The sequence below is a fragment of the Myxine glutinosa genome, chromosome 3, assembly GCF_964187855.1.
Source record: "Myxine glutinosa chromosome 3, kmMyxGlut1.1, whole genome shotgun sequence".
Lineage (NCBI taxonomy): Eukaryota > Metazoa > Chordata > Myxini > Myxiniformes > Myxinidae > Myxine > Myxine glutinosa.
The window spans coordinates 27477567-27496659 of record NC_136263.1 but is presented as its reverse complement, the minus strand read 5'-3'; positions in this window follow the sequence as shown (position 1 = coordinate 27496659).

Genomic DNA, 19093 nt, shown 5'->3' with positions numbered 1-19093 from the left:
CAAGTTTGAACAAAATCGGTCCGTGCATGTCGAGAAATGGTTGGGGAAACGTTTGAGTAACAAAATGGCCCCCAGTCGGCCATATTGGAGGTGATCTCGAAAGAAAATGACATATATATGTAAGCCATCATTCCTTATCTGTGTGCCAAGTTTGTACAACATCGGTAAATGCATGTCCGAGAAATGGTTGAGGATGTGTTCAATATCGGGTTTTTTACAACTAAAATGACCGCCAGTCTACCAATCATCCATATTTGATCAAATCACAAAATAAGGTGAGATTCAAGTGTATGCCATCATGTGCTGTGCTTTTGCCAAGTATGAAAAAAATCGATCCATATATCTCCGATATATGGTTGCGCATGCATGAACGCACAGACAGACGGACGGATGGACAGAACCCAATCCATAACAATAAGCCCCCGTTTTGGGTCCAAGTCCAGTGGGGACTAATAACCAGAAAGAGCAATCAGACATTGCAGACCGTCACCATGACTTGTTTTGTGTGGTTTGTTTTGTGTGGTTTGTTTTGTGTGGCTTGTTTTGTGTGGTTTGTTTTGTGTGGCTTGTTTTGTGTGGTTTGTTTTGTGTGGCTTGTTTTGTGTGGCTTGTTTTGTGTGGCTTGTTTTGTGTGGCTTGTTTTGTGTGGTTTCTTTTGTGTGGCTTGGTTTGTGTGACTTGTTTTGTGTGGCTTGTTTTGTGTGGCTTGTTTTGTGTGGCTTGTTTTGTGTGGCTTGTTTTGTGTGGCTTGTTTTGTGTGGTTTGTTTTGTGTGGCTTGTTTTGTGAGGTTTGTTTTGTGTGGTTTGTTTTGTGTGGTTTGTTTTGTGTGGCTTGTTTTGTGTGGCTTGTTTTGTGTGGCTTGTTTTGTGTGGCTTGTTTTGTGTGGCTTGTTTTGTGTGGCTTGTTTTGTGTGGCTTGTTTTGTGTGGCTTGTTTTGTGTGGCTTGTTTTGTGTGGCTTGTTTTGTGAGGTTTGTTTTGTGTGGTTTGTTTTGTGAGGTTTGTTTTGTGTGGTTTGTTTTGTGTGGCTTGTTTTGTGTGGCTTGTTTTGTGTGGCTTGTTTTGTGTGGCTTGTTTTGTGTGGCTTGTTTTGTGTGGCTTGTTTTGTGTGGCTTGTTTTGTGTGGCTTGTTTTGTGTGGTTTGTTTTGTGTGGCTTGTTTTGTGTGGTTTGTTTTGTGTGGCTTGTTTTGTGTGGCTTGTTTTGTGTGGCTTGTTTTGTGTGGTTTCTTTTGTGTGGCTTGTTTTGTGTGGCTTGTTTTGTGTGGCTTGTTTTGTGTGGCTTGTTTTGTGTGGCTTGTTTTGTGTGGCTTGTTTTGTGTGGCTTGTTTTGTGTGGCTTGTTTTGTGTGGCTTGTTTTGTGTGGCTTGTTTTGTGTGGTTTGTTTTGTGTGGCTTGTTTTGTGTGGCTTGTTTTGTGTGGCTTGTTTTGTGTGGCTTGTTTTGTGTGGCTTGTTTTGTGTGGCTTGTTTTGTGTGGCTTGTTTTGTGTGGCTTGTTTTGTGTGGCTTGTTTTGTGTGGCTTGTTTTGTGTGGTTTGTTTTGTGTGGCTTGTTTTGTGTGGCTTGTTTTATGTGGCTTGTTTTGTGTGGCTTGTTTTGTGTGGTTTCTTTTGTGTGGCTTGTTTTGTGTGGCTTGTTTTGTGTGGCTTGTTTTGTGTGGCTTGTTTTGTGTGGCTTGTTTTGTGTGGCTTGTTTTGTGTGGCTTGTTTCGTGTGGCTTGTTTCGTTTGGTTGGTTTTGTGTGGCTTGTTTTGTGTGGCTTGTTTTGTGTGGCTTGTTTTGTGTGGCTTGTTTTGTGTGGCTTGTTTTGTGTGGCTTGTTTTGTGTGGCTTGTTTTGTGTGGCTTGTTTTGTGTGGCTTGTTTTGTGTGGCTTGTTTTGTGTGGCTTGTTTTGTGTGGTTTGTTTCGTGTGGTTTGTTTCATTTGGTTTGTTTTGTGTGGCTTGTTTTGTGTGGTTAGTTTTGTGTGGCTTGTTTTGTGTGGCTTGTTTTGTGTGGCTTGTTTCGTTTGGTTTGTTTAGTGTGGCTTGTTTTGTGTGGTTTGTTTTGTGTGGCTTGTTTTGTGTGGCTTGTTTTGTGTGGCTTGTTTTGTGTGGCTTGTTTTGTGTGGCTTGTTTTGTGTGGTTTGTTTTGTGTGGCTTGTTTTGTGTGGCTTGTTTTGTGTGGCTTCTTTTGTGTGGCTTGTTTTGTGTGGCTTGTTTTGTGTGGCTTGTTTTGTGTGGCTTGTTTTGTGTGGCTTGTTTTGTGTGGCTTGTTTTGTGTGGCTTGTTTTGTGTGGCTTGTTTTGTGTGGCTTGTTTTGTGTGGCTTGTTTTGTGTGGCTTGTTTTGTGTGGCTTGTTTTGTGTGGCTTGTTTTGTGTGGTTTCTTTTGTGTGGCTTGTTTTGTGTGGCTTGTTTTGTGTGGCTTGTTTTGTGTGGCTTGTTTTGTGTGGCTTGTTTTGTGTGGTTTGTTTTGTGTGGCTTGTTTCGTTTGGTTTGTTTTGTGTGGCTTGTTTTGTGTGGCTTGTTTTGTGTGGCTTGTTTTGTGTGGCTTGTTTTGTGTGGCTTGTTTTGTGTGGCTTGTTTTGTGTGGCTTGTTTTGTGTGGCTTGTTTTGTGTGGCTTGTTTTGTGTGGCTTGTTTTGTGTGGCTTGTTTTGTGTGGCTTGTTTTGTGTGGTTTGTTTTGTGTGGCTTGTTTGTATGGTTTGTTTTGTGTGGCTTGTTTTGTGTGGCTTGTTTGTGTGGTTTGTTTTATTTGGTTTGTTTTGTGTTTGTGATTTGTTTTGTGTGGTTTGTTTTGTGTGGTTTGTTTTGTGTGGTTTTTTTGTTTGGTTTGTTTTGTGTGGTTTGTTTTGTGTGGCTTGTTTTGTGTGGCTTGTTTGTGTGGTTTGTTTTGTGTGGTTTGTTTTGTGTGGTTTGTTTTGTGTGGTTTGTTTTGTGTGGTTTGTTTTGTGTGGTTTGTTTTGTGTGGCTTGTTTTGTGTGGTTTGTTTTGTGTGGTTTGTTTTGTGTGGTTTGTTTTGTGTGGTTTGTTTTGTGTGGTTTGTTTTGTGTGGTTTGTTTTGTGTGGTTTGTTTTGTGTGGTTTGTTTTGTGTGGTTTGTTTTGTGAGGTTTGTTTTGTGTGGTTTGTTTTGTGTGGTTTGTTTTGTGTGGTTTGTTTTGTGTGGCTTGTTTTGTGTGGCTTGTTTTGTGTGGCTTGTTTTGTGTGGCTTGTTTTGTGTGGTTTGTTTTGTGAGGTTTGTTTTGTGTGGTTTGTTTTGTGTGGTTTGTTTTGTGTGGTTTGTTTTGTGTGGCTTGTTTTGTGTCGCTTGTTTTGTGTGGCTTGTTTTGTGTGGTTTGTTTTGTGAGGTTTGTTTTGTGTGGTTTGTTTTGTGTGGTTTGTTTTGTGTGGTTTGTTTTGTGTGGCTTGTTTTGTGTGGCTTGTTTTGTGTGGCTTGTTTTGTGTGGCTTGTTTTGTGTGGCTTGTTTTGTGTGGTTTCTTTTGTGTGGCTTGTTTTGTGTGGCTTGTTTTGTGTGGCTTGTTTTGTGTGGCTTGTTTTGTGTGGCTTGTTTTGTGTGGCTTGTTTTGTGTGGCTTGTTTTGTGTGGCTTGTTTTGTGTGGCTTGTTTTGTGTGGCTTGTGTTGTGTGGCTTGTTTTGTGTGGCTTGTTTTGTGTGGCTTGTTTTGTGTGGCTTGTTTTGTGTGGCTTGTTTTGTGTGGCTTGTTTTGTGTGGCTTGTTTTGGGTGGCTTGTTTTGTGTGGTTTGTTTTGTGTGGCTTGTTTTGTGTGGCTTGTTTTGTGTGGCTTGTTTTGTGTGGCTTGTTTTGTGTGGCTTGTTTTGTGTGGCTTGTTTTGTGTGGCTTGTTTTGTGTGGCTTGTTTTGTGTGGCTTGTTTTGTGTGGCTTGTTTTGTGTGGTTTGTTTTGTGTGGCTTGTTTTGTGTGGCTTGTTTTGTGTGGCTTGTTTTGTGTGGCTTGTTTTGTGTGGCTTGTTTTGTGTGGTTTCTTTTGTGTGGCTTGTTTTGTGTGGCTTGTTTTGTGTGGCTTGTTTTGTGTGGCTTGTTTTGTGTGGTTTGTTTTGTGTGGCTTGTTTTGTGTGGCTTGTTTTGTGTGGCTTGTTTTGTGTGGCTTGTTTTGTGTGGTTTGTTTTGTGTGGCTTGTTTTGTGTGGCTTGTTTTGTGTGGCTTGTTTTGTGTGGCTTGTTTCGTGTGGCTTGTTTCGTGTGGCTTGTTTCGTTTGGTTGGTTTTGTGTGGCTTGTTTTGTGTGGTTTGTTTTGTGTGGCTTGTTTTGTGTGGCTTGTTTTGTGTGGCTTGTTTTGTGTGGCTTGTTTTGTGTGGCTTGTTTTGTGTGGCTTGTTTTGTGTGGCTTGTTTTGTGTGGCTTGTTTTGTGTGGCTTGTTTTGTGTGGTTTGTTTCGTGTGGTTTGTTTCATTTGGTTTGTTTTGTGTGGCTTATTTTGTGTGGTTAGTTTTGTGTGGCTTGTTTTGTGTGGCTTGTTTTGTGTGGCTTGTTTCGTTTGGTTTGTTTTGTGTGGCTTGTTTTGTGTGGTTTGTTTTGTGTGGCTTGTTTTGTGTGGCTTGTTTTGTGTGGCTTGTTTCGTGTGGCTTGTTTCGTTTGGTTTGTTTTGTGTGGCTTGTTTTGTGTGGTTTGTTTTGTGTGGCTTGTTTTGTGTGGCTTGTTTTGTGTGGCTTGTTTTGTGTGGCTTGTTTTGTGTGGCTTGTTTTGTGTGGCTTGTTTTGTGTGGCTTGTTTTGTGTGGCTTGTTTTGTGTGGCTTGTTTTGTGTGGTTTGTTTCGTGTGGTTTGTTTCGTTTGGTTTGTTTCGTGTGGCTTGTTTCGTGTGGCTTGTTTTGTGTGGCTTGTTTTGTGTGGCTTGTTTCGTTTGGTTTGTTTCGTTTGGTTTGTTTTGTGTGGCTTGTTTTGTGTGGTTTGTTTTGTGTGGCTTGTTTTGTGTGGCTTGTTTTGTGTGGCTTGTTTTGTGTGGCTTGTTTTGTGTGGTTTGTTTTGTGTGGCTTGTTTTGTGTGGCTTGTTTTGTGTGGCTTGTTTTGTGTGGCTTGTTTTGTGTGGCTTGTTTTGTGTGGTTTCTTTTGTGTGGCTTGTTTTGTGTGGCTTGTTTTGTGTGGCTTGTTTTGTGTGGCTTGTTTTGTGTGGCTTGTTTTGTGTGGCTTGTTTTGTGTGGCTTGTTTTGTGTGGCTTGTTTTGTGTGGTTTGTTTTGTGTGGCTTGTTTCGTTTGGTTTGTTTTGTGTGGCTTGTTTTGTGTGGCTTGTTTTGTGTGGCTTGTTTTGTGTGGCTTGTTTTGTGTGGTTTGTTTTGTGTGGCTTGTTTTGTGTGGCTTGTTTTGTGTGGCTTGTTTTGTGTGGTTTGTTTTGTGTGGCTTGTTTTGTGTGGCTTGTTTTGTGTGGCTTGTTTTGTGTGGCTTGTTTTGTGTGGCTTGTTTTGTGTGGCTTGTTTTGTGTGGCTTGTTTTGTGTGGCTTGTTTTGTGTGGCTTGTTTTGTGTGGTTTCTTTTGTGTGGCTTGTTTTGTGTGGCTTGTTTTGTGTGGCTTGTTTTGTGTGGCTTGTTTTGTGTGGCTTGTTTAGTGTGGCTTGTTTTGTGTGGTTTGTTTTGTGTGGCTTGTTTTGTGTGGCTTGTTTTGTGTGGCTTGTTTTGTGTGGCTTGTTTTGTGTGGTTTGTTTTGTGTGGCTTGTTTTGTGTGGCTTGTTTTGTGTGGCTTGTTTTGTGTGGCTTGTTTTGTGTGGCTTGTTTAGTGTGGTTTGTTTTGTGTGGCTTGTTTTGTGTGGCTTGTTTTGTGTGGCTTGTTTTGTGTGGCTTGTTTTGTGTGGCTTGTTTTGTGTGGCTTGTTTTGTGTGGCTTGTTTTGTGTGGCTTGTTTTGTGTGGCTTGTTTCGTTTGGTTTGTTTTGTGTGGCTTGTTTTGTGTGGTTTGTTTTGTGTGGCTTGTTTTGTGTGGCTTGTTTTGTGTGGCTTGTTTTGTGTGGCTTGTTTTGTGTGGTTTGTTTTGTGTGGTTTGTTTTGTGTGGCTTGTTTTGTGTGGCTTGTTTTGTGTGGCTTGTTTTGTGTGGCTTGTTTCGTTTGGTTTGTTTTGTGTGGCTTGTTTTGTGTGGCTTGTTTTGTGTGGCTTGTTTTGTGTGGCTTGTTTCGTTTGGTTTGTTTTGTGTGGCTTGTTTTGTGTGGCTTGTTTTGTGTGGCTTGTTTTGTGTGGCTTGTTTTGTGTGGCTTGTTTTGTGTGGCTTGTTTTGTGTGGCTTGTTTTGTGTGGTTTGTTTTGTGTGGCTTGTTTTGTGTGGCTTGTTTTGTGTGGCTTGTTTTGTGTGGTTTGTTTTGTGTGGCTTGTTTTGTGTGGCTTGTTTTGTGTGGCTTGTTTTGTGTGGCTTGTTTTGTGTGGTTTGTTTTGTGTGGCTTGTTTTGTGTGGCTTGTTTTGTGTGGCTTGTTTTGTGTGGCTTGTTTTGTGTGGCTTGTTTTGTGTGGCTTGTTTTGTGTGGCTTGTTTTGTGTGGCTTGTTTTGTGTGGCTTGTTTTGTGTGGCTTGTTTCGTGTGGCTTGTTTCGTTTGGTTGGTTTTGTGTGGCTTGTTTTGTGTGGTTTGTTTTGTGTGTCTTGTTTTGTGTGGCTTGTTTTGTGTGGCTTGTTTTGTGTGGCTTGTTTTGTGTGGCTTGTTTTGTGTGGCTTGTTTTGTGTGGCTTGTTTTGTGTGGCTTGTTTTGTGTGGTTTGTTTCGTGTGGTTTGTTTCATTTGGTTTGTTTTGTGTGGCTTGTTTTGTGTGGTTAGTTTTGTGTGGCTTGTTTTGTGTGGCTTGTTTTGTGTGGCTTGTTTCGTTTGGTTTGTTTTGTGTGGCTTGTTTTGTGTGGTTTGTTTTGTGTGGCTTGTTTTGTGTGGCTTGTTTTGTGTGGCTTGTTTTGTGTGGCTTGTTTTGTGTGGTTTGTTTTGTGTGGCTTGTTTTGTGTGGCTTGTTTTGTGTGGCTTGTTTTGTGTGGCTTGTTCTGTGTGGCTTGTTTTGTGTGGTTTCTTTTGTGTGTCTTGTTTTGTGTGGTTAGTTTTGTGTGGCTTGTTTTGTGTGGCTTGTTTTGTGTGGCTTGTTTTGTGTGGCTTGTTTCGTTTGGTTTGTTTTGTGTGGCTTGTTTTGTGTGGCTTGTTTTGTGTGGCTTGTTTTGTGTGGCTTGTTTTGTGTGGTTTGTTTTGTGTGGCTTGTTTTGTGTGGCTTGTTTTGTGTGGCTTGTTTTGTGTGGTTTGTTTTGTGTGGTTTGTTTTGTGTGGCTTGTTTTGTGTGGCTTGTTTTGTGTGGCTTGTTTTGTGTGGCTTGTTTTGTGTGGTTTGTTTTGTGTGGCTTGTTTTGTGTGGCTTGTTTTGTGTGGCTTGTTTTGTGTGGTTTGTTTTGTGTGGCTTGTTTTGTGTGGCTTGTTTTGTGTGGCTTGTTTTGTGTGGTTAGTTTTGTGTGGCTTGTTTTGTGTGGCTTGTTTTGTGTGGCTTGTTTTGTGTGGCTTGTTTCGTTTGGTTTGTTTTGTGTGGCTTGTTTTGTGTGGCTTGTTTTGTGTGGCTTGTTTTGTGTGGCTTGTTTTGTGTGGCTTGTTTTGTGTGGCTTGTTTTGTGTGGCTTGTTTTGTGTGGTTTGTTTTGTGTGGCTTGTTTCGTTTGGTTTGTTTCGTGTGGCTTGTTTTGTGTGGCTTGTTTTGTGTGGCTTGTTTTGTGTGGCTTGTTTCGTGTGGCTTGTTTTGTGTGGCTTGTTTTGTGTGGCTTGTTTTGTGTGGCTTGTTTTGTGTGGCTTGTTTTGTGTGGCTTGTTTTGTGTGGCTTGTTTTGTGTGGCTTGTTTTGTGTGGCTTGTTTTGTGTGGCTTGTTTTGTGTGGCTTGTTTTGTGTGGCTTGTTTTGTGTGGCTTGTTTTGTGTGGCTTGTTTTGTGTGGTTTCTTTTGTGTGGCTTGTTTTGTGTGGCTTGTTTTGTGTGGCTTGTTTTGTGTGGCTTGTTTTGTGTGGTTTCTTTTGTGTGGCTTGTTTTGTGTGGCTTGTTTTGTGTGGCTTGTTTTGTGTGGCTTGTTTTGTGTGGCTTGTTTTGTGTGGCTTGTTTTGTGTGGCTTGTTTTGTGTGGCTTGTTTTGTGTGGCTTGTTTTGTGTGGCTTGTTTTGTGTGGCTTGTTTTGTGTGGTTTGTTTTGTGTGGCTTGTTTCGTTTGGTTTGTTTTGTGTGGCTTGTTTTGTGTGGCTTGTTTTGTGTGGCTTGTTTTGTGTGGCTTGTTTTGTGTGGCTTGCTTTGTGTGGCTTGTTTTGTGTGGTTTGTTTTGTGTGGCTTGTTTTGTGTGGCTTGTTTTGTGTGGCTTGTTTTGTGTGGTTTGTTTTGTGTGGCTTGTTTTGTGTGGCTTGTTTTGTGTGGCTTGTTTTGTGTGGCTTGTTTTGTGTGGCTTGTTTTGTGTGGCTTGTTTTGTGTGGCTTGTTTTGTGTGGCTTGTTTCGTTTGGTTTGTTTTGTGTGGGTTGTTTTGTGTGGTTTGTTTTGTGTGGTTTTTTTTGGTTTGTTTATTTTGTGTGGTTTGTTTTGTGTGTGTGATTTGTTTTGTGTGGTTTGTTTTGTTTGGTTTGTTTTGTGTTTGTGATTTGTTTTGTGTGGTTTGTTTTGTGTGGTTTGTTTTGTGTGGTTTGTTTTGTTTGGTTTGTTTTGTGTTTGTGATTTGTTTTGTGTGGTTTGTTATGTGTGGTTTGTTTTATGTGGTTTTTTTGTTTGGTTTGTTTTGTGTGGTTTGTTTTGTGTGGTTTGTTTTGTGTGGTTTGTTTTGTGTGGCTTGTTTTGTGTGGCTTGTTTGTGTGGTTTGTTTTGTTTGGTTTGTTTTGTGTTTGTGATTTGTTTTGTGTGGTTTGTTTTGTGTGGTTTGTTTTGTGTGGTTTGTTTTGTGTGGTTTGTTTTGTGTGGCTTGTTTGTGTGGTTTGTTTTGTTTGGTTTGTTTTGTGTTTGTGATTTGTTTTGTGTGGTTTGTTTTGTGTGGTTTGTTTTGTGTGGCTTGTTTGTGTGGTTTGTTTTGTGTGGCTTGTTTGTGTGGTTTGTTTTGTTTGGTTTGTTTTGTGTTTGTGATTTGTTTTGTGTGGTTTGTTTTGTGTGGTTTGTTTTGTGTGGTTTTTTTGTTTGGTTTGTTTTGTGTGGTTTGTTTTGTGTGGCTTGTTTTGTGTGGCTTGTTTGTGTGGTTTGTTTTGTGTGGTTTGTTTTGTGTGGTTTGTTTTGTGTGGTTTGTTTTGTGTGGTTTGTTTTGTGTGGTTTGTTTTGTGTGGATTGTTTTGTGTGGTTTGTTTTGTGTGGTTTGTTTTGTGTGGTTTGTTTTGTGTGGTTTGTTTTGTGTGGTTTGTTTTGTGTGGTTTGTTTTGTGTGGTTTGTTTTGTGTGGTTTGTTTTGTGTGGTTTGTTTTGTGTGGCTTGTTTTGTGTGGCTTGTTTTGTGTGGCTTGTTTTGTGTGGCTTGTTTTGTGTGGCTTGTTTTGTGTGGTTTCTTTTGTGTGGTTTCTTTTGTGTGGCTTGTTTTGTGTGGCTTGTTTTGTGTGGCTTGTTTTGTGTGGCTTGTTTTGTGTGGCTTGTTTTGTGTGGCTTGTTTTGTGTGGCTTGTTTTGTGTGGCTTGTTTTGTGTGGCTTGTTTTGTGTGACTTGTTTTGTGTGGCTTGTTTTGTGTGGCTTGTTTTGTGTGGCTTGTTTTGTGTGGCTTGTTTTGTGTGGCTTGTTTTGTGTGGCTTGTTTTGTGTGGCTTGTTTTGTGTGGCTTGTTTTGTGTGACTTGTTTTGTGTGGCTTGTTTTGTGTGGCTTGTTTTGTGTGGCTTGTTTTGTGTGGCTTGTTTTGTGTGGCTTGTTTTGTGTGGCTTGTTTTGTGTGGCTTGTTTTGTGTGGTTTGTTTTGTATGGCTTGTTTTGTGTGGCTTGTTTTGTGTGGCTTGTTTTGTGTGGCTTGTTTTGTGTGGCTTGTTTTGTGTGGCTTGTTTAGTGTGGTTTGTTTTGTGTGGCTTGTTTTGTGTGGCTTGTTTTGTGTGGCTTGTTTTGTGTGGCTTGTTTTGTGTGGCTTGTTTTGTGTGGCTTGTTTTGTGTGGCTTGTTTTGTGTGGCTTGTTTTGTGTGGCTTGTTTTGTGTGGCTTGTTTCGTTTGGTTTGTTTCGTGTGGCTTGTTTTGTGTGGCTTGTTTTGTGTGGCTTGTTTTGTGTGGCTTGTTTTGTGTGGCTTGTTTTGTGTGGCTTGTTTTGTGTGGTTTGTTTTGTGTGGTTTGTTTTGTGTGGCTTGTTTTGTGTGGCTTGTTTTGTGTGGCTTGTTTTGTGTGGCTTGTTTCGTTTGGTTTGTTTTGTGTGGCTTGTTTTTTGTGGCTTGTTTTGTGTGGCTTGTTTTGTGTGGCTTGTTTTGTGTGGCTTGTTTCGTTTGGTTTGTTTTGTGTGGCTTGTTTTGTGTGGTTTGTTTTGTGTGGCTTGTTTTGTGTGGCTTGTTTTGTGTGGCTTGTTTTGTGTGGCTTGTTTTGTGTGGTTTGTTTTGTGTGGCTTGTTTTGTGTGGCTTGTTTTGTGTGGCTTGTTTTGTGTGGCTTGTTTTGTGTGGCTTGTTTTGTGTGGATTCTTTTGTGTGGCTTGTTTTGTGTGGCTTGTTTTGTGTGGCTTGTTTTGTATGTTTTTGTGTGAGGTTTGTAAGGTTTGGTATGTTTTGTGTGGTTTGTTTGGTTTGTTTTGTTTTGTGCAGCTTGTTTTTTGTGGTTTGTTTTGTGTGTTTTTTTTGTGTGGTTTGTATGTTTTGGTTTGTTTTGTGTGGTTTGTTTTGTGTTGTTTGTTTGGTTTGGTGTGTTTTGTGCGGCCTGTTTTGTGTGGTTTGTTTTGTGTGGCTTGTTTTGTGTGGTTTGTTTTGTGTGGTTTGTTTTGTGTGGCTTGTTTTGTGTGGTTTTTTTTGTTTGGTTTGTTTTGTGCGGCTTGTTTTGTGTCGTTTGTCATGTGTGGTTTTTTGTGTGGTTTGTTTTGTGTGGCTTGTTTTGTGTGGCTTGTTTTGTGTGGCTTGTTTTGTGTGGTTTGTTTTGTGTGGTTTGTTTTGTGTGTGTGATTTGTTTTGTGTGGCTTGGTTTGTTTAGTTTGGTTTGTTTGGTGCAGCTTGTTTTGTGTGGTTTGTTTTGTGCGGCTTGTTTTATGTGGCTTGTTTTGTGTGGTTTGTTTTGTGTGGTTTGTTTTGTGTGGTTTGTTTTGTGTGGTTTGTTTTGTTTTGTTTGTTGTGTGTGGTTTGTTTTGTATAGCTTGTTTTGTGTGGTTTGTTTTGTGCAGTTTGTCATGTGTGGTTTTTTGTGTGGTTTGTTTTGTGTGGCTTGTTTTGTGTGGTTTGTTTTGTGTGGTTTGGTTTGTTTTGTGTGGTTTGTTTTGTGTGGTTTGTATGTTTTGGTTTGTTTGGTTTGGTTTGTTTTGTGTGGTTTGTTTTGTTTGGTTTGTTTTGTGTGGTGTATTTTGTGTAGCAAATAAATGGAAGTATGTTCTAAATGAATGGTCATTCATTTCAAATGAATGGTCTACAGTTCTAGTTGTAAAGGTCAAATGGTCTGAAGATCTAAAGGTGTAAAGGTTGAAAGGACTGAAAAAGTCGAAAGGTCTGAAAAGATCTAAATGAGTCTCAAGTTTCGAAATTGTCCAAATTCTCTAAAGGGTCTTAAAAGGTCAAAGGGTTTTTAAACGGTGCAATTTAATGTCTAAACAGTTGGAATTGTCTAAAGTGGTCTAAATTGTCTTAAAACGTCAAAAAAAGGGTCTAAAAGGTGGAGAAAGTTCGAATGGTGGAGAAAGTACCTCGATCAACTGTCAAACAGATTCAAGCTGACCTTCAGACATAAGGTACAACAGTTTCAACTCGCACCATCCATCACCACCTCAATGAAAGGAGACCCAGAAGGAGCCGAGAGAGAGAGAGAGAGAGAGAGAGAGAGAGGGAGAGAGGGAGAGAGGAGAGAGAGAGAGAGAGAGAGAGAGAGAGAGAGAGAGAGAGAGAGAGAGAGAGAGAGAGAGAAAGAGAAAGAGAAAGAGAGAGAAAAAAATATATATAGATAGATTTTTACTCCTCTTTATTGAAAGGAATCATTCAATGTGATTCCAGACAATTATGTCCAAACAAAAGGGTTATGGCTTACTTCAAAGAAAAATACATGCAACACATGCAGAGGAAGAATGTCCCCTTCAGGGAGAATGTCCTGTGGACAGATTAGACCAAATTAGAGCTTTTCGGTAAAGCACATCATCTCTATGTTTACAGAAAACAAAATGAAGCCTTCAAAGAAAAGAACACCTTCCCTACAGTCAAACATGGAGGCGGTTCAGTGATGTTTTGGGGTTGCTGTGCTGCCTCTGGCACTGGGTGCCTTGAATCTGTGCATGGCATCATGAAATCAGGAGAAACCAAGGCATTTTGGAGCACAATTCAACCCAGTGTTAGAAAGATGGGTCTCTGTCGAAGGTCATGTGTCTTGCAGCAGGACAATGACCCCAAACACACTTTGAAAAGCACCCAGGAATGGTTCAAGACAAAACGCTGGACTGTTCTGAAGTGGCCAGCAATGAGTCCAGATCTAATCCCATTGAACACCTGTGGGGAGATCTGAAAACAGCAGTTGGGAGAAGGCACCCTTCAAATCTGGGAGAACTGGAGCAGTTTGCACAAGAAGAGTGGGCAAAACTGCCAGTAGAGAGGTGGAGGAAGCTCATTCATGGATATAGAAAGTGCTTGACTGCAGTTATTTTGTCCAAAGTCTGTGTTACCAAATGTTAAGTCGAGGGTGTAAATAATTTTGTCAATGCCATTTCTTTTTATTTTCTGATTTAAAAGGATATATTAAGTTCTGAATAAAAAACAAAGGTTCTGTAATATTAACAGTAAAATAAAGAATTGTGGAGACCAAATACTTATGTGAATTTCAACTTATTTTTTAGGGAAAATTGTGAGTTATTTGAAAAAAGTGCAAGGGTGCCAATATTTTTGGCCACGACTGTATATATCTGTGTAGTGTCTGTGTTGTGTTGTCACTGAACTACTCCGTCAAACTTTTGTGAAATCGTACCAAAGTTATGGTATGCACCTATCTCTCTCGTGTGTATGTCCTAAGCATATTCCTTTTGAAAATGTAAAAAGAAAATCGTTTTTTAAATTTTTTTTGAAAAGAAAAAAAAATTACAACTTCAATCTTCAAATTCAATTGTTTATAAAATGTAATATCACGTATATTACAAATACATTTGTGCAAAATTATTGTTTGTATTATGATTGGTGTAAACCATGACACAACAGCAACTCAGGTACAGTCATAGAGCATTGGTGAAACGCACACACATATCTGGGAGGTGTCTATGTTTATATCAATATATAGGTACAATCTATCTATATACTGTCACGTAAAAAGTAAGTACACCCCATGTAAAGTTTTGACTTTTTCAACATATTTCAACATACAGCTATTTGATCTTCATTTCAACAATATTGAAAGATAAAGGTGATATAATATAACAAATATCATGAAACATTTACATTTTGTAGTCCATTGTATAATTTAAATAAACATAAATGCAAATTTTGCATGTTGAAAAAGCAAGTACACCCCGACATTTATCACTACTTCAAATACCTAAAATTAGAATCAGGTGCACCAGCTCAGGTGCAAATGATTAGAACATCGTTAGAGAGGATCTTGGAGGAACCTGTCTTATTTAAACCTCAGACATTTAGTTTGGTTTGCTCTTTGTTGTTGAAGTGTGCGGCGTCACCATGCCAAGATCAAAAGAGCTCTCTGAGGCCTTCAGAAAGAAGGTTATAGATGGCTACGAGTCTGGTAAGGGATTTAAAAAGATCTCCAAACAATTTGAAATCAATCATTCGACTGTCCGGAAGATCATCTACAAGTGGAGAAGATTCCAAACAACTGCCAACTTGTTCAGGCCAGGCCGCCCCAGCAAGTTCAGCCCGAGAGCAGACCGCAAGATGCTGAAAGAAGTCTCTAAGAACCCCAGAATGTCATCACGGGACCTACAGGTAGTTCTTCCCACTGTTGATGTCAAAGTGCACGAGTCTACCATTAGAAAGAGGCTGCACAAATTTGATCTACATGGGGGGTGTGCCAGGAGGAAACCTTTGCTGTCCAGAAAGAACATCAGGGCAAGACTAAAGTTTGCCAATGAACACCAAGGCAAAGACCAGCACTTCTGGAACAATGTGCGCTGGACAGATGAGTCAAAGGGTCGAGCTATTTGGCCACAGTACCAGAAGACATGTTTGGCGAAAACCAAAGACAGCATTTGACAACAAGAACCTGATACCAACTGGAAAGCATGGTGGTGGAAATATTATGGTTTGGGGCAGCTTTGCTGCATCAGGGCCTGGGCAGCTCACCATCATATAATCCACTATGAATTCTTCTTTGTACCAGAGGGTGCTTGAGGATAATGTGAGGCCATCTGTCGGAGTGTTGAAGCTCAACTTAAGGTGCACCTTGCAACATGACAATGACCCTAAACATACCAGTAAATCCACCAAGGAATGGCTGAAAAGAAAGAAATGGAGGGTTCTGGAATGGCCAAGTCAAAGCCCGGATCGAAATCCCATCGAGATGTTGTGGGGGGATTTGAAACGAGCTGTGCATGCAATTGTGCATGCTATGCAACAATTTTTTTTTGAATAAATTATTGCAAAGTCAACTTTTCATTGTTTTTTGTTCAATTAGATCACCTTTATCTGTAGATACTGTTTAAATGAAGATCAAATATTGATATGTCCACATATGTTAAAAAGATTTTAAAAAACATTTCATGGGGTGTACTTACTTTTTCCACATGCGAAATTTGCATTTATGTTTATTTAAATGATACAATGGAATACAAAATGTAAATGTTTCATGATATTTGTGATATTATATCACCTTTATCTATCAATATTGTTGAAATGAAGATCAAATAGCTGTATGTTGAAATATGTTGAAAAAGTCAAAACTTTACATGGGGTGTACTTACTTCTTCAAGTGACTGTATCTACATATCTGGGCAGTGTCTGTGTTGTCACTGAACTACTCCCTCAAACTTTTGTTTCCGTGGTGGTGAAGTGTTTTTAATACGTGTCTGTGAGGTGTTTTGAATTACATGGTGCTGAGGTGTTTTGAATGATGTGGTGGTGAGGTGTTTTGAATCATGTGGTGGTGAGGTGTTTTGAATCACGTGGTGGTCAGGTGTTTTGAATTACGTGGTGGTGAGGTGTTTTGAATCACGTGGTGGTCAGGTGTTTTGAATTACGTGGTGGTGAGGTGTTTTTAATCACGTGGTGGTGAGGTGTTTTGAATTACGTGGTGGTGAGGTGTTTTTAATCACGTGGTGGTGAGGTGTTTTGAATTACGTGGTGGTGAGGTTTTTTGAATTACCTGGTGGTGAGGTGTTTTGAATTACATGGTGGTGAGGTGTTTTGAATTACATGGTGGTGAGGTGTTTTGAATTACGTGGTGGTGAGGTGTTTTGAATTACATGGTGGTGAGGTGTTTTGAATTACATGGTGGTGAGGTGTTTTGAATTACGTGGTGGTGAGGTGTTTTGAATTACGTGGTGGTGAGGTGTTTTGAATTACATGGTGGTGAGGTGTTTTGAATTACATGGTGGTGAGGTGTTTTGAATTACATGGTGGTGAGGTGTTTTGAATTACGTGGTGGTGAGGTGTTTTGAATTACGTGGTGGTGAGGTGTTTTGAATCACGTGGTGGTCAGGTGTTTTGAATTACGTGGTGGTGAGGTGTTTTTAATCACGTGGTGGTGAGGTGTTTTGAATTACGTGGTGGTGAGGTTTTTTGAATTACCTGGTGGTGAGGTGTTTTGAATGATGTGGTGGTGAGGTGTTTTGAATCACGTGGTGGTCAGGTGTTTTGAATTATGTGGTGGTGAGGTGTTTTGAATTACATGGTGGTGAGGTGTTTTGAATTACATGGTGGTGAGGTGTTTTGAATTACGTGGTGGTGAGGTGTTTTGAATTACATGGTGGTGAGGTGTTTTGAATTACGTGGTGGTGAGTTGTTTTGAATTACGTGGTGGTGAGGTGTTTTGAATTACGTGGTGGTGAGGTGTTTTGAATTACGTGGTGGTGAGGTGTTTTGAATTACATGGTGGTGAGGTGTTTTGAATTACATGGTGGTGAGGTGTTTTGAATTACGTGGTGGTGAGGTGTTTTGAATTACGTGGTGGTGAGGTGTTTTGAATTACGTGGTGGTGAGGTGTTTTGAATTACATGGTGGTGAGGTGTTTTGAATTACGTGGTGGTGAGGTGTTTTGAATTACGTGGTGGTGAGGTGTTTTGAATTACGTGGTGGTGAGGTGTTTTGAATCACTTGGTGGTGAGGTGTTTTGAATCACGTGGTGGTCAGGTGTTTTGAATTACGTGGTGGTGAGGTGTTTTTAATCACGTGGTGGTGAGGTGTTTTGAATTACGTGGTGGTGAGGTTTTTTGAATTACATGGTGGTGAGGTGTTTTGAATTACGTGGTGGTGAGGTGTTTTGAATTACATGGTGGTGAGGTGTTTTGAATTACATGGTGGTGAGGTGTTTTGAATTACATGGTGGTGAGGTGTTTTGAATCACGTGGTGGTCAGGTGTTTTGAATCACGTGGTGGTGAGGTGTTTTGAATTACGTGGTGGTGAGGTGTTTTGAATTACATGGTGGTGAGGTGTTTTGAATTACATGGTGGTGAGGTGTTTTGAATTACATGGTGGTGAGGTGTTTTGAATTACGTGGTGGTGAGGTGTTTTTAATTACGTGGTGGTGAGGTGTTTTGAATCACGTGGTGGTCAGGTGTTTTGAATTACGTGGTGGTGAGGTGTTTTTAATCACGTGGTGGTGAGGTGTTTTGAATTACGTGGTGGTGAGGTTTTTTGAATTACCTGGTGGTGAGGTGTTTTGAATCATGTGGTGGTGAGGTGTTTTGAATCACGTGGTGGTCAGGTGTTTTGAATTACATGGTGGTGAAGTGTTTTGAATTACATGGTGGTGAGGTGTTTTGAATTACATGGTGGTGAGGTGTTTTGAATTACGTGGTGGTGAGGTGTTTTGAATTACATGGTGGTGAGGTGTTTTGAATTACGTGGTGGTGAGGTGTTTTGAATTACGTGGTGGTGAGGTGTTTTGAATTACATGGTGGTGAGGTGTTTTGAATTACATGGTGGTGAGGTGTTTTGAATTACATGGTGGTGAGGTGTTTTGAATTACGTGGTGGTGAGGTGTTTTGAATTACATCGGTGGTGAGGTGTTTTGAATTACATGGTGGTGAGGTGTTTTGAATTACATGGTGGTGAGGTGTTTTGAATTACGTGGTGGTGAGGTGTATTGAATTACATGGTGGTGAGGTGTTTTGAATTACATGGTGGTGAGGTGTTTTGAATTACATGGTGGTGAGGTGTTTTGAATTACGTGGTGGTGAGGTGTTTTTAATTACATGGTGGTGAGGTGTTTTGAATTATGTGGTGGTGAGGTGTTTTGAATTACCTGGTGGTGTGGTGTTTTGAATCATGTGGTGGTGAGGTGTTTTGAATTATGTGGTGGAGAGGTGTTTTGAATTACCTGGTGGTGAGGTGTTTTGAATTACCTGGTGGTGAGGTGTTTTGAATTACGTGGTGGTGAGGTGTTTTTAATTACGTGGTGGTGAGGTGTTTTGAATCACGTGGTGGTCAGGTGTTTTGAATTACGTGGTGGTGAGGTGTTTTTAATCACGTGGTGGTGAGGTGTTTTGAATTACGTGGTGGTGAGGTTTTTTGAATTACCTGGTGGTGAGGTGTTTTGAATCATGTGGTGGTGAGGTGTTTTGAATCACGTGGTGGTCAGGTGTTTTGAATTACGTGGTGGTGAAGTGTTTTGAATTACATGGTGGTGAGGTGTTTTGAATTACATGGTGGTGAGGTGTTTTGAATTACGTGGTGGTGAGGTGTTTTGAATTACGTGGTGGTGAGGTGTTTTGAATTACGTGGTGGTGAGGTGTTTTGAATTACGTGGTGGTGAGGTGTTTTGAATTACATGGTGGTGAGGTGTTTTGAATTACATGGTGGTGAGGTGTTTTGAATTACATGGTGGTGAGGTGTTTTGAATTACATGGTGGTGAGGTGTTTTGAATTACGTGGTGGTGAGGTGTTTTGAATTACATCGGTGGTGAGGTGTTTTGAATTACATGGTGGTGAGGTGTTTTGAATTACATGGTGGTGAGGTGTTTTGAATTACGTGGTGGGGAGGTGTATTGAATTACATGGTGGTGAGGTGTTTTGAATTACATGGTGGTGAGGTGTTTTGAATTACATGGTGGTGAGGTGTTTTGAATTACGTGGTGGTGAGGTGTTTTGAATTACATGGTGGTGAGGTGTTTTGAATTATGTGGTGGTGAGGTGTTTTGAATTACCTGGTGGTGTGGTGTTTTGAATCATGTGGTGGTGAGGTGTTTTGAATTATGTGGTGGAGAGGTGTTTTGAATTACCTGGTGGTGAGGTGTTTTGAATTACCTGGTGGTGAGGTGTTTTGAATCACGTGGTGGTCAGGTGTTTTTAATTTCGTGCGGGTGAGGTGTTTTGATTTACATGGTGGTGAGGTGTTTTTAATCACGTGGTGGTGAGGTGTTTTGAATTACGTGGTGGTGAGGTGTTTTGAATTACGTGGTGGTAAGGTGTTTTGAATCACGTGGTGGTCAGGTGTTTTGAATCATGCGGTGGTCAGGTGTTTTGAATCACGTGGTGGTCAGGTGTTTTGAATCACTTGGTGGTGAGGTGTTTTGAATCACGTGGTGGTCAGGTGTTTTGAATTACGTGGTGGTCAGGTGTTTTGAATTACGTGGTGGTGAGGTGTTTTGAATTACGTGGTGGTGAGGTGTTTTGAATCACGTGGTGGTGAGGTGTTTTGAATTACGTGGTGGTGAGGTGTTTTGAATCACGTGGTGGTGAGGTGTTTTGAATTACGTGGTGGTGAGGTGTTTTGAATTACGTGGTGGTGGGGTGTTTTGAATTACGTGGTGGTGAGGTGTTTTGAATCACGTGGTGGTGAGGTGTTTTGAATTACGTGGTGGTGAGGTGTTTTGAATTACCTGGTGGTGAGGTGTTTTGAATCATGTGGTGGTGAGGTGTTTTGAATCACGTGGTGGTCAGGTGTTTTGAATTACCTGGTGGTGAGGTGTTTTGAATCATGTGGTGGTGAGGTGTTT